The sequence below is a fragment of the Macrosteles quadrilineatus genome, unplaced genomic scaffold (genome assembly GCF_028750875.1).
Source record: "Macrosteles quadrilineatus isolate MER2022 unplaced genomic scaffold, UCM_ALF_1.0 Scaffold_5__1_contigs__length_97177068, whole genome shotgun sequence".
NCBI classification, from domain to species: domain Eukaryota; kingdom Metazoa; phylum Arthropoda; class Insecta; order Hemiptera; family Cicadellidae; genus Macrosteles; species Macrosteles quadrilineatus.
In genome coordinates, this window is record NW_026542598.1 from 31,820,366 (window position 1) to 31,836,383 (window position 16,018).

Here is a 16,018-nt window from a genome sequence, read left to right on the forward strand (position 1 = left end):
TTATTAATTGTCTATAATGGGTTTTCATTTTTCTGTAATTTTTACTCAAATAATGGGAGGATTCAAGATGTTTCGTTATGTTGTATAAAACAAGTCCCTAGCTGTTCCTTGAGTTTTCTTATTTCATTTAAATGGACTTTTTTCGAGGTTTATTCTCATTTATTTTTTTTTTTATTGGGAAAGAATTTGTGAACAAGTGGGTAATTTTTGAAAAAAAATCTCCAAAAATTTTTTTGCAATTCTGCTGCATAGTATATTTTATCCCGAGTTTCCTTAGATAGATGATACAAACCTATATTTGAGTTTGAAAAAAATCTCTCAATGAATTATTAGCATATTTATTCAGACATTTATTCTGTATAAGAAATCGTGATACAGTGTTGAGGGTGGTTGGTATTGTTATGAAAAGAAATCCTTAGAAACCAAATTTATATGGTTTTATTCAACTTGAGAGAATTAACACAAAACTGTAAACATTACATGCATAACAAAACAGTCCTAAATAAAACAGCTGATGAAATATTTGACAGTACAAGAGAAATCACATAACATAACAGTTGCAGCTATTAATAAAACTTTTAGTGAGCGGAGCGAGCGAAGCTCTTATACGTCGACTCTTATGCATTTCGTATTACACAAACTCCTTCTAGACAGATGAATCAATCGGTTTCTAATTTTGCATGGTGATAAAGACCATACCGGTGAATGCTAACATCTATATGGCGTTAAAAAAGTCTCTCAGGAATCCGCCCCACTGGGTCTCAAAGTTTCAATGTAATAAGCAGTATTTGACACATAAACAAAGACTTATGATCAGCTGTTGACTTTTGAATGCTGTAGAAAGAAATAGCTTATAGCATTATTCCACAGATATTAGAACAGAAACGGTATGGATCATAAATATAATCAAATGACGACACTAGCTTGAGGTCCGTGACGTAGGAAGTGGTGAAGGAAGTAGTAAAGGTGAGCAGTCTGGAGTGTGGAAACTGTTAATGACGATTAGATTAAGGTATCTGCATTCCTAAAATTCTATGGGAAGGGAGGAAAACAGGTCCACGACGTAGGAAGTGGTGAAGGAGTAGTCAAGGTGAGCTGTCCGGAGTGTGGGAACTGTTTATGACGATTAGATTAAGGTATCTGCAATCCTAAAATGCTATTGGAAGGGAAGGAAACAGGTCCGCGACGTAGGAAGTGCCGAAATGGTGAAGGAAGTAGTAAAGGCGAGCAGTCCGGTGTGTGGGAACTGTTTATGACGATTAGATTAAGGTATCTGCAATCCAATAATGCTAAGGGAAGGGAGGGAAACAGGTCCGTTACGTAGGAAGTGGTGAAGGAAGTAGTTAAGGCGAGCAGTCCGGAGTGTGAGAACTTTTTCTAACGATAGATTTAGGTATCTGCAATCCTAAAATGCTATGGGAAGGGAGGGAAACAGGTCCGCGACGTAGGAAGAGGTGAAGGAAGTGAGTGAAAATTTAAAAACGTACGTTTTCATGTCCCTGGCCTTTTACTTCGTAGATACTGGATTTGTAGTTTATTATTATGTATTTTAATATTTTTTGGGACGGGGGCTACATGTTACACACATTTATTTGGTTTTAAATAGGTTCTAGGTATTTTTTTCGTATTTTTAAAGTCTCGAAATTCACGACCATGACGTGTCCCTAGGGTACATTTTCCAACTTTCACGCTGTTTTTAGACTAATTATTTATGCCGAAATATATCAAGCCATATTTTTATGTCATCAATAGTTATTAAACTTACAAAAAAGGAGCATATTATAATTTTAGTGTCATTGCAAACTGACTACCATGACAAAATAAGTCTGTCCCTCGATTTGGCGTCACGACCATTTGGGAAAAATTTTCAACTTTGGAGCACGACAGTGGCAAGCCTGGCGTCGATTGCGTCAGTTCGTTTTAGAGACTAGTTCGGGGTGTACGTCAAGTTTGTTGTGCCGGTTGTTTTGTGTTGAAAGAAGTAGTTACAAGATTAATAAAGGTAATTTTGTGTTTTTTGTAATTTTGGTGTGTCCATGACCATACATAGTCATTTGATGAAGTAGACGTGGGGTTAATTTTTGTTGATATGATATTTATATTGCTACATTAACCTAGAAGTCCACTTTGTATCCTCGAACATGAGGTGCAGGGCTACCGCCAGAACAGAGCCAAATAACACGTAATGTCCCGACCAAAGTTTCACGACCATCGCGGGTTTTTTCACGACCAATCCAGCCTTATGGATTATACTGTGTTTGGTCGTGACAATAACTTAAATATCATTGTAAATTGAACAGTTTAGTTCAATTGAAACACATATTTTTACTATAACTAACAGTATAGTTGAAGGATTATTTACAAAGATTTAATTTTTTTCAGACAATTCACGACCGTACCGCTTGTCCCTGACCATCACGTTGATGATTTCTATCATAAAAATTTCAAAAATTAAAATATCATCATATTTCAATGTTTTATACACAAAAGAAGTACACCTCTATAAAAACATAACGATTTTTCGGGTCTCAGGTAAGTTTTTTCGAAGTTATACAAACTTAAAAAGATTTTATTGGCTTTTTTTCAACTTTTTGGGTTTTTTTATTTTTTCCTAGAAAGACCATATATACCAAAAGCTTAGTGAGCTGTTTATTGTATGATGGTCATAAAAGTAAATTAATTAATAGCAAAACATAGTTACAAAAATAATATTAACTATTTTTAATATTCAGTTTGATGTCCGTGATGGTCGTGACATAATTTCGTGTTTTTCCATCAAAGATGCTCTATTAATAAAAAATCACCAAAGATATTGCGTTACCATGGACATTTTATGAAACTTCAAATGTCAATGAAATTAAAAAAATAAAAAAAGTTTCAAAAAACGGAACAAGAAATTTTAAAAGTGCTTTTCCTGAAAACGTACGTTTTTAAATTTTCACTCAAGTAGTAAGGTGAGCAGTGTGGAGTGTGGGAACTGGAAACCGTTTGTAGCAGTTTGTTAATGTATCTGCAATGCTGAAATGCTATGAGAAGGGATGAAAGCATGCCCACGACATAGGAAATGGTGAAAGAAGTAGTAAATGCTAGCAGTGCGGAGTGTGGGGAATTTTTGTGGCAATTAGACTAACGTATCTAAAATAAAATAAATCTAAAGTAAAATGCTATGGAAAGTGATGAAAACAGGTCCACGACATAGGAAGTGGCATAGGAAGTAGTAAAGTATGAGCATAGTGAGAGAATCGTCTGTGGCAGTTAGATTAATGTATGTTCAATCCTAAAATGCTATGAGAAGGGAAGGAAACAGGTCTATGACGTAGGAAATGGTGAAGGAAGTATAGTAAGGCTAGCATTGCAGAGTGTGGGAACTGTTTTTAGCAAATACATTAACGTATCTGCAATCGCAATCCTTAAACGCTATGGGAAGAGAGGGAAACAGGTCTACGAGGGGGTGGTGAAGGAAGTAGTAATGGTGAGCAGTGTTGAGTGTGGGAATGGATTAAATGTATCTGAAATGCTAAAATGCTATGGGAAGAGACTGTAGACGTAGACTGTAGCGAGGTTAAAATGATTACGAATCTAGTAATCGTGCAGTGCATCAATAGTTTACAATCGAAATTTCCAACTGAGTTGACAACAGCTGATGTTTACTCCATAGAGGCTAAAAACGATTTTTACTCCCTAAAGAGTAAAAATGCTACCTACTTTAGACCCGCAACGCATGCATTAAAACGACTGTTTTTACTGCAGTATGAAAAAAGAATATAATATCTGAATGCCTTGAATACCTGAATACCTCCTCTTGAATACCTGAATACCTTGATGACTCCGCTCAATTTTGTGGATGCCACTGCGAACGCCACCTATAGTTCGGCCGCGTAGAAAGCGACCTCCTCCAGCATTGGTTTAGCATTAGCGCGCAGGTCGTTTTCTAAGCGGCCGAACTATAGTATTAGTATCGATTTGGATTGACACAGCAGAAATTTCACAAATTCCCTCCTCACAAAAGTCACTAAAATCAAGAGGTTTGCAGCATAAGCCAGGCTTAGCCCATATGCCAGCACCGCCTCCTTTTTTTCTGACCTACAGTAGAAAGTCACACATCCGGCCGTAATCATTAATTAGAGATTTCTCAGCTTCATGTTATTTTAAGCTATGTTCTGTTAAGCAGAATAAGTCTGGGGATTATTTGTTCTGGGATCTATGAATATTTCTAGCTCATTAAGTTTGCTTAGCAGGCCTCTTATTTTGGTGCATATAACTTTGAGGCTAGTGTTATGCATTCCCAACCCCCTTTTGAGATGGAGGCCTTTGGGCTTTCCTTAAAAAATGTTACTATAAAAAAGGATACAAATAATAAAAAATAACTTATAAAGAAAGACCGCATTCTAGGCCAAAAGTGCTCTGTTTAGTGAAATTTAGAAAATCTTCCTTAAAGTCCATATCCAGCCCAATGATAGTGCCTAATGATGATAACGACAATTTATCAGGACCAAAAGGTGAATTTAAGGATTTAAATGTTTCCCTTAGTCCACGAGCTGAGAGGGTTTGAACATGCATGAAAGTTGTACGCAATGTTATTGCTGATTATTGTAATATGGACTGTGGTGATCAAAATTACGTATGTCACCTATTTCAAAAGTGGCCGATAAGGTGGGGGGGAGGGGGCAAACATGGCGGTTTGCGCTATGCGTTAAGACGCTGATATTTCGAAAACGGTAAAAGATAGAACATCGGTTAAAACGTCTCTGTAATTTTAAAAAAATGTGGACTACAATAATGGTTATTGAGTCCGAGGTCGTATCCTATGAGCCAAACGTATGAATTATTTTTTAATTCAGGGATAAGCTCGTATAGTATACTAGGCAAAATTCTGAATTTATATAAATTACAGGAATATGCTCGTATACTATACGAGCATATTTCATGATTAATATTACAAAAACAGAAAACGGATCACTTACACAACAGTTCATTTAGCTACACATCGCGCGGTTTGCAGCGCATCGTTGTAGGCGTTTATGGTAAACCAATACCGCCGTTCTGCCGTTCTGCTTTACTTTTGCCGTTTACTAGTCGTGCAGCGTGAAAGAGAGCTAGCTAAATCGTGTAGCCATAGACTAACCAACACAAGTAGACTTCTCATCCCATTGTAAATTTTGAAGCTCGTTTTTCATGTCTAGTTCATGTACGCCACACTGGGTGCTAGTGTCAACGAAATTTTGTTTCTATTATTTTAGGGTTAATTTCTTGATTTGTGCTTTACTGTTTGGTTAAATAACTAGGGGACAAGTTATTGTTTATGATTAGATCGTATTATTTGGTTAAACGAGGTTTTAAATGGCTGTAATAACGGGAAACAAATTGTAAACAAAACACGACATCTACAGAAAACCGTACAGAACTAACAATAAAACTGGCTTCAGCTGTTCCATAAGGATGGGAAATCTACTAAGGGAGTATGTTTTATCTATGGTGTAGCTAAATGAGCTGTAGTGTAAGTGAGCCATCTAATATTTTACCGCAGGCTCGTATAGTATACGAGCCTATTCCTATAATTTATAATGAATCAGGATTTTGGCTAGTATACTATATGAGCCGATTCCTGAATTATAAATAATTAGTACGCTTGGCTCATAGTCACTATGATCTGTAGAGTAACTGGACCTTCCTACTGTATTTTTTAATAAAAGACACGAGAGGCTCATAGGCAATATGATCTATAGAGTAAGTCAACCCTCTTCATTTATTTGGGAGGCCTTCTTTTAGGCAACCTTTCACCTAGGTACCAATTCACTTAGATCACATATCAAGTAGGTACCGACAACTCAAATCGGTCAGCCAGGTCCCGGCCCCTCCCTTCTGCACGAAGGGCGTGGCTTCGCCGTGGTCACGTGTTTCGCGGTGCGGTCGCTTACCCTCGCTTACCCTCTACACTGCTGAAAATTCCCGCGACTTCTTTGAATTACCTCTACTCCACCCAAATTTCAGCCTCCTTAGTTTCGTTTCTTGTTCTGTTCTGCGTTTCTTCTTCTTCTTCTCTTCTAGATCTGCTGCTGCTCTTGTCTTCTTGTCTAGCTCTATAGTAAGTTTGAGGTTGGAGGTTCGAGAATTTATTGTTTGTCAATTTCATTCAATTGTCATTATTGTCATACAAATTTGTATTTTAGGTGTGTATTTTCAATTTAGGCCTAAGTTACAACTACTACAGTTTAAAGAACCATTTTTGTCATCACAAAATTGAAAGGTGTAACTTATTGACATGGACATGACATGGTCATTAGAATATTAACTTTTCAAGCAAATTCAAATTAGCTTCTGGTAGCCTATAAAATAAATTAGGGGTACAGTTTCTTAACTGGGCTATGCTAATATCGATTGGAACTATCGAATTGGAGATATTGATTAATAATCGATATTTTAAAATATATCTATGATAAAATTAAACTATCATAGGCTGCACTTTACTTGACGTCCTACACTCATTCGAATGAAAATATCGATCGATATATCGATTAATCGATTGTTTCATTCGATATATCGTTTGGTTAGTTAGGTAAGGTTAACCTAACCTAACTAACCAAACGATATATCGAATGAAACTATCGAATCGAAAAAACAATCGAATGAGTGTAGGACGTCAAGTAAAGTGCAGCCCTATCATAACCTAACCTAACCAATCAAACTTGCTGATGGTGAAAAAAATCGCATGAAGGTTTACTAATCGAATCGATAGTTTCAATCGATATTAGCATAGCCCAGTTAAGAAACTGTACCCGTTTCCTGGGCTTCGCTAATATCGATTGAAACTATCAAATTGAAAATATTGATTAATAATCGATATTCAAAATATATCTATTATAAAATCAAACTGCACTTTAGCTTACGTCCTACACTATAATTTGAATAAATATATCGATCGGTAAATAGATTATTTCATTCAATATATCAAGTTTGGTTAGTAAAGTAACCTAACCGAATGAATCGATACATCAAATAGTCTATCCATTAGTTGCATACTACGCTTTTAGTTGGGTTTTTAAACTCATAGCAAATTATGACTAATTAGTTTTAATATAACTTCCGGTACTAGACTATTGATCGATTTCGAGCAACAGGTGCGCTAGTTTTGTTTTATATTTTTATTTTTTATAAGATGCTGACAAATGTATAAAGTTTTTGGTATGACAGTTTTAGTTTACCATTTGAGTTTTTAGCATTTTATAACATATGCCTATCCTATACATATTTGATACTCTCAGCAGCTGGAGTAGTGTGATTTTTTCTTTGAATATTGTGGCTTCACGTGACAGGTGGATGGCTATATGTAACTTACACAAGGTTACATGGTACATATTAAATTCATAATGATTTGCCTATTTCGGTAGACTGGCTTTTTCGTAGGCCTTCGCTTCATTGCTCTTTACAATTTCAAGAGATCTATTGTTCAAGGCGTCAATGCGCAACTAACCTACTGCATTATAACCCACCCTACAGGACCCGGATTTTGTAGGTAGCAAATGCGCAACTAACCTACCGCCAGGTAAACGGCCAACAAAACATTTTTATGTGTGATAATAAACCATGTAACTTAGGTTAGTCTAAACTTAGTTGATACTACTAACAAAATAACTTTGCCATCTTAAAGTCATCAAGTATTTGTTCTAACTTATTGCAGAAAAGCCTAAACTTAGTTGATACTAAATTTAATAACAAAATAACATGACCATCTTAAAGACATCAAGTAAGTTTAATTAAGTAGGCCCATTTTATTGGTCGTTGAATAATCACTGATTACTATAGACCTCGTCCGAGACACATTAACTCACGGTATATAGGCTACTTGATCAATAGCGATATATTATCACAGTCACATTTTTTATGCATAGCCTATCAAATATATAGGCTCTATCACAGACGTTAAAATAAATAATAAGTATAGTCAATAGATCAGGGGTAGTACTTGTTGTAATATGTAGTTCTACTTCATCAAATCCATTTCAATGCATCAAGCAAAAGAGCTGTAACCCCACGAATAGCCTAGGCTAGTCTAATAATATTTTAAGACATTTTTATTTTATGATATTAAAACATTAGTCTACACTAAGCTAATGAAATCTTTCCATAAACTTAGCCTACTCGGCTTTTAATTTTTGTTTCGAATTTGACTGCCCTACCCGTCAATGAGGTTAAGGGTATAAGTTAGGCCTAACCTATACAAAATCCTGCCTTAATCTGAATGGGAAAACATCATTATTTGCAGATGATACAACGATGCTGTCCAGAACCTTTAGGATTATTACAGCTGTTCGGCATTTGGATCATTGCCGGCCAATCTTAAAGGATCTTAAGCTACGTTTCCATTCCTACAAATTTGTGCCGGCACAAATCTCCGAACTTGTAGGAATGGAAACATCCTGGCTCAAGTCGCGGCACAAATTTGTGCCCCCCGACTGCGCGACAAAACATGAGCCTGAGTCGCGGGCACATGTGCCCAAACTGTGTGTGTTGGAATGGAAACAGCCGGGCACATGTGCCTGCAACTCGCGCATGCGCAGGTCCTCCAAACTACCGCATGCTCATAAATGACAGGTAATCATAACCTCAAATTTCGTTGAGTCCATTGGAGGAAATTTTTGAAGCCACTTTGTACGCGCAAATCTCTCATCAATTGATTAATGCGCCTTCCAATGCTCTTTTAGCAAAAAAAAAACTTCTTAACCACTACCTAGGTAGTTTTCTTCTTTTTCTTCTAAGTTCATTGTATGCACCAGCCATAAATAAAAAAGCAGAGGCTGTTATGTCATCCATGGTGATTTGTAGAACACTATAATAAAAATCAGCCACCGAACCTCACCACATCACAATAAAAGAGAACACCACCTTGTCTGCCTGTTGTAGTCATGGGACTTGTGCCTGGAATGGAAACGGCATGACAAACTACGTGCAACATGTGCCTCGTCATGGTCTCAACATGTGCCTCGACTTGTGCCTGCGACTTGTAGGAATCCCCCTCCCTCCCCAAAAATTTGTTTAAACCAAGTCTCCAAAAATGGCAGTTTTATACCATTTCATTGTCCTAAGTTAGACAAATTATTTTACGCAATTTGTATGCACTACTGTATTACATGCAGTCAAAAATATATGTATATGCCCAAGGGGGGGCGGTCGCCCCCCCTCTGGATCCGCCACTGGGTGCAGGAGTACTATACCAGAAGAGCACAAAATATAGACTTTTCCTGCTGTCATCTCAAACGTACCTAGAATAGCTATCCTCGTTCATAGCTTACCATTAAATTAAAAGTAACACAAACCAAAACCCTCTCACATATCAAGAACTTACTATTTACAAGCCCATGTTTATAATTATTTATATATGCCTATGTTTATTTATAAGCCCATGTTTACAATTTATGGGTTTGTTAAAATGTATAACTGCCTACTCATTTGCAGGAGATGGATGCACCCTCCTTCAGAAGGCGCTGAAAGGAATACTAATTATAAGCCGCTGTACTCCGTAAAAGAACTTAAGGAAGAGCACCTAGTGAGATAAGTGTATGTCTGCCATATCATCCGTTAAACAGCCAGGTTTTTGAAGGTATAGTTTATTGTAAATTATATATAGAGTTATTTATTAAATCACTTAATAATTTACTAGCTGCTGTGCCCGTGCTTCGCAACGGGAAGATGTACTATACTGCCTAATCCAAACAGTTGTTAAGTAGTCCGAATTTATGAACAAAAGCCACCAAATGTACTGTATAAAAACAATTATGACCAACATTGTAATTGCCCTACTGTTTACGTTAAAATATATCAATAACATAATATTCATTTTCATATTTGAGTTGTTTTGTCTCTAGATCACTGAACCAACTATAAAAGGTATAAAATTACCTCAGTACTGCCAGAGAGATCCTGTATAGTCCTTATGGATTACGGGTTTTAAGGACTCAAGTCCTCATCATGAGATCTTGTACAAGAACATTTAACACTGTAACTTTGAAAGGGTCATCAAGAGTTTAAATGCGAAACACGGACATATACTATTTACAGTCATAGACGTTTTATGAACAAAAACGAGTAGGCTTACTGACAAAAAACTTACAATGTCCAACCACGTGCGCACAGTTGCAGATGAAGGTCATGACTGCGATGCGGAAGATGGTTGGGCGGTGGACTTTGTACAGCTCTGCTCCTTGTTCATCAGCTGTTCTTGTTTTTTATTAGAGTATCATACAGAGCGTTAGACTGTAAACTGATTTTGTCATTTAATAATGTGTTAGCTTGAATTTTGATTGTTTTATAAATTTCAAATTCTTCTAAAGCATCCATTCCTGTTAATTGCTTTTACAATCAAAATAAACTACGCCATGGCTCGGTCCCCAGGTACTTATTTCAATTCAGGAAATTAAAGCCTTTACAACTATTATTCAACAAAAACTTCTTTGCACTAACTTGATCAGGGAAATATAGGCCTAGACAAAATATAAAAGGTTTAATTTACCTCTTGCTGATCCTGTTAAAACTGTTAACAGGGGCAGGCCAAGATCATAAAGCACTTCATCCAAAAATAAAATTATTGCGCACCCCATACAGTTGTTTTCTTGAAGTTACAAGTTCAGGCGTCCGATAAAAGCCTGTAGCTTCCCAATTAGATCCTCCTCAGGAAGATATCTACCTCTTGCCACATTATAAGGTAATGTGGCAAGAGGTTAACATGTGTCTTTAACAAGCAATGAAAGCCCCTCAAAGATTGAGTTTTTGTCGCACGTTTGTAGGCGGAATAAACCAGTTAAAAACTTTTAGTTAAGGGTACCTATGGTAATTTATTGTAAAATAAGACCTTTTTATTTGAAACTACCAACTACACCAACCCGCATAATTTGGTACCCCTGAGTATTTTAAAATTGTGACTTTCTTTACCAAGATTAAAATGTTTGTTTCAGGAAGGAAGATGTAGCCCCAGCTCTGGACAAAAATATTATGGAGAAGGTTGGCCGCTGTACAGGGCAGCTATAGTTATTATTATATGTTGCCTTTTATTGTTATGTACTGTTTTTATACTTTACCAATAAACCTTATATTTATCTAGAGCAGTTAATTTTGTTAAAATTCTTACCAGTAAACTTCTCTGTAATTTGTAAAGAAAACATGTAAAAATGATTATATATTTTATTTTGATCTTCTAACTATTTTGACAGTTTTATAGATAAAATATTATTTTTTTAGATATATTTTTTTATTGCTCTTGTTCGTACATGTCTCAGATAACTATACTGCGAGTCCCATGCCTCACTTTAAGTTTAAGTTTCCTAAAATGATTCACTCGCTTAGCTTAGTCAAGAGGTGTTAGGTTAATGAGACATAAGACTGCTTAAGGGTGTTACTCAACGTGTAATGAACAAAAAATATAAATTTAGAAAAACAAAAGTAACAAAGTGTTACAACAGCAAAAGAAAACTTAGAAAAGGCAAAAATCAACAATAATAAGATAAATTAATTTACAACGTTAAATTTACAAGAAAAGAAAATCAATTGAAAATTTAAAAGAATTAGTTACTGACAAATTACATGACTTGTATGTTTGACAAAACTTTAGTTATATATTTTATTCTTTTTACATACTGTTAATTGTCCCAGAAGCACACGCACCGATACACGCACTCCCAAACTCCCGATCTTCTTTCTCCGGTGGCCCGTGGTGATCTCCTCGATTGTCCTCTCCAGGTCCTCCAGCTCCAAGACTCGTCACCCCTCCATCTTCTTCATTAGCCCTTCTCATTGGCTGATTACCGATAGGGTGTGTGGCTTATAGGTTAACGATGTTTCTTGGAAGTCAGCCCTACCGGTCATCGCCTAGCTCACGTCAGCTGGGAAAGGAATTTGTAAATCGATACTCATGCTACTGTTCAACTCTCTTCACACCAACTGGTCGACTATAGTCCTCGCCACCCTAAGTTGAGGCAGCCAAAGGCCGCACTAGATATACGCCGTGCGGCCTTGGGCTGCCTCAACTTAGGGTGGTGAGGACTATAAGTGTAATGTAAACAGAGTATCTGCTTAGATGAGCACCGTGGGTACGGGGTTAATCCCCTTTCTTACAATGTAAATCTATGTTGCAAACTTCTTGACATACGAGAACTACTTTAAGGACAATTTATACTAGGCGTACGCTCATTAATTCTTCCCGTATTGGGGGCCTAAGACATTGAAAAAGGCTGTGCTGGTAAAAGCGACCAGAATACACAGTAAGACCGAAGACCCTAGTTGTTGCCGCGCATTATACTGGATATATAGCAGGTATGGATACAAAAATCATGGATGCTCAAACAGTGTCTTGCACAGCAGATCATTTTGAGAATGCCAGAGGTCTTGGCACAGATGTGCTGAATGTCTGGCCCAAAGCCCAAACGCACATGGCGAGTCAATAAGAATCTGGGAAATAGTCAATATCCAGAGAATTTTGTTAATGCCAACAATTTTTAACTTATTCTTGATGGAATCAACCATTATCTTTGGTCAAGTCTTAGCTAAGACATCATTAAGAGACTGAGACGGTGGTGTCATCCTGTAATTCAGCTACTAGGAGGTTGTACCACGAGTTGTGGATATTTATAGGCATGTATTGTGGATGTGATACTTCGTGGTTTGAATTAACAAGACCAACGAGATGCAAACCCGCCCTTACTACGACTATCCGCAGTACTATCCTGAGAATTAGACCAATTTTTTTATACCAAGGAAAAATGTGGTTCGGATTCTACATTCTACTATAAACTGTAGGTCCATATAGTTTCCATTAGCCCAAAGTATTGGCTATTAATTGACAGCTGTGTCTAAGGAATATGTCAGCCTTAGTCACTAACAAGGATACAAAATCGTGCCACTCATCCATCCTACACTCATCTCCATGCATACTGGTACTTGGCTTAAAATACCTACTTTGTATGGTTGCCATTTCAAATTAAAGTATTAAGCCTAAGGCAAAATGACTCATAATCATAGAGGGAAGCAACTTTCCACAAACAGATTTATATCGTCAGCGAACTAAGGGATCTTGATAGCTCTCTTGATGTCTTTAAAGAATATGTACAACTAAAAATATCTGTAAATTTCTTTTTATGTTTTCATGATAAATATGCAATGCAATACAACAAAGTAACTTTTGAACATTAAAAATAGCTGTTAACAACAAATTTTTCGATGAAACTCTTTACAAAAATCTGAAGGGCAGGTCCAGAATTGATGGCCTCTCAAGTCCGTAAATTGCATCTGTGATGTTGTTTAGTAAGTTCAACGCTAAATGATTATCAGTTAACAATTAACTTAACTTATCCAATCAATAGTGTTATTAATACTTATGAAGTCAAACGGAACGGGGTGAAGCCCGTGGATAACAGCTAGCTGTCTAGTTGATATAAAACACGTTTTTGAAAATAATTCGATTGATGCTTTAAATGCAAATGTTAGGCATTTATTTTATGAGTTATTTAACTTTTCATACAACAGATCTATGGAACATAACAATAAATTATTCTCTTTAGCGCTCCTTTAGCGAAGCACGGGTATGGCGGCTAGCTATAGTACGCTCTATTTCGCAACGGGTACACAAGTTCAGAATACATTTAATTGTTTGATGTAATAATTAAGTCAATAGCCCAAAAGTAAACACATCCGATTTATTGTGCATCCTATGTTCAATTGTGTTTTGGATTTTGTCACATAACCTGAAAACCAGTCAAACGCTTCAAACGGTTACATGGAAATTGTGGGAAATTTCGCTCTACTAGTGCCTGCTGCATCCCTGCATTTATCCCACTGAGCTAGATTTATCCAACAGTGTTGTCATATTGAGGGAGTAACACTAAATTCAGGGGCGTAATCTCGCTGAATAAAATTAAAAGTCTGCAGCAACACCTATTTCAAATTTTAAAGACAGCTTTGTCTGGAGCTCCGTATTTATATATTCTACTACTGTATTTAACTTATGGATTTTATTTTGTACCTTTCATATGTGTTATATTCAGCTAATAATCTTAACATATAAAAGTAAAAGCCCTCACTCAATGATTCATTACTAATCCAACTTCCAGACTAGCTAGAACGTTGAAATTTGGTGTACCGATTCTTCAGGAATTAAATAGGAAAACTAAGTAGTTTTTATCCTGATCTGACTTTTGGGTTCCACCCAAGTGGTTCTGGAGTTTCCTTAACCTTAAGTATCTATATTATTAAAAGACTTTGTTGGATTTTGTGTGCAGCAAATTGACCCATAAGTTTAAATGTTTATAGGCATATTGGGTATCTATATATTAAAAATATAGATACCCAATATATTTAATAGGCAAACACGAATTTTGTGACGTATCCGTTTTGAAGCTGCTATGCATCCGATCACCACGTAGATAAATGCTTTCCATTGACCTACCTTTATATTGATTGGCATATCACTGACAAATGATCACTATAATGTATCTCAAAACATATATAAGACCTAGAATAATAGAATTTTGCATTGGGACGGCAATCCATGTATATGGTGTAGATGTACAAAGTTGGGTTTTGCAAAGTTCTAAATTCAAGGGTGGTTTAGGGGATTAAATCTATTTCAGAAGAAATTCAAGTATGCAAGATATTATATTTTGGTCTGTAACTTATAAGCTACAATGCTTGGATCTTAAATCTTATGGAAGAACGGTAGTGTAGAATTAAATTATCCACAACTTTTGTATTTCAAGAGTGTTTTTCTATCTCAAACATATTTCGAGTAAAATAGGTTTACATTCAAAACTGTGAAAATTTGCTTCTTCCGCCACCTAAAAACTAGTCAGTGTCCGTACGTTTAACCATATGATTACTAATATTTTATTTTATTAAATAGCATTATTTATTATATAATAATAATGCATAAATCAATAAAAGCTGTTAAAAACCTATCAAGTGTACTATCGCAAGTATAGCTACCGACATTATTACATTTTAGGAGCTTGTTCCCGTAAACATTTTAAATCTTCTATTCTAAAGCTTCAATTCAGTATAGGTTGCTATCATTAACCGGAACTGCTACACAATTTGTTGTAAAACGGTGATAGTTTTCGTTAAACGTTAATAGTCCTATCCTCACCTATCTTCTTATATTTAAAAATAAATTTAACCGATTTTCATTATTGAGGTCTCAAATTGAGGGTGTGCACAGATTTCACTCTAAGCATCGGCATATATATTGATCTACTGTATTACTCGTCCAAAAAACATATATTTGACTTTTTCGAATTCTTACTTCAATTTAAGATGCATTTCACCAGTTATAATTATATAATCCTACATATTTTGGTCTAAGAACCTTCAGTGAAATGCCGGCTTTCATTTAAGCTATTAATTAGTTATCCAAATCGGACGGACTACAAGCAATTGCAATGTGAACAACCAACATATAAATTATTTTTTATAAGGGTTTTTTATGATTAAAAATCAATATGTCCACTATTGTTTATGTTTTTTTCATGTTTTTTACGCAAAATAGTAAGTTAATTAAAGGTTTTAATTTGAGCTATTTATCGTTTGAATCAGTTAAGATCAAGATACTCAATAAAAATTTATAAATTTGATTATTGCTCGAATATGATTTTCATTTCAACGTTGTAGAGTAGCATGGGCCCTCTAGTAATTATTAAATGTACAGAAGGGACAACAAAATTCAAGAATAATATCAAATCAAGAGCATGCCGAGACAGTAACGGGGAACATCATATATACAGTATATCACTAAATAAAATAATGTTTTTGTGTTACTTTTAATCCTACTTTAGACTATCTGAAATACTTTTCAATAAAGTTAGAGAAAACTAACTGTACCATTGGAAAATTTGGCTTGGAGTATGATTATGAATGAAATGAGATATGAATACTTTAGTATTTTTTTGGTAAAAACATCATTCAGTTGTTCCAGAGAGGGTAGTTCCGTTCCGTAGCGAAGTCAGTGACAACTTCAGCAGGCTTATAGTAAAGAATAAAA

The 16,018-nt window shown here is 35.8% G+C and overlaps 1 long non-coding RNA gene across 1 annotated transcript; it reads left to right on the forward strand.

The window, feature by feature from the left end:
- The first annotated feature begins 6,075 nt into the window (after positions 1 to 6,075).
- On the forward strand, positions 6,076 to 11,096 carry LOC128994573 (uncharacterized). Its single transcript, XR_008490902.1, has 3 exons — positions 6,076 to 6,170; positions 9,454 to 9,598; positions 10,950 to 11,096. It is a non-coding gene; the product is annotated as an uncharacterized LOC128994573 (long non-coding RNA).
- The last annotated feature ends 4,922 nt before the right edge of the window (positions 11,097 to 16,018 follow it).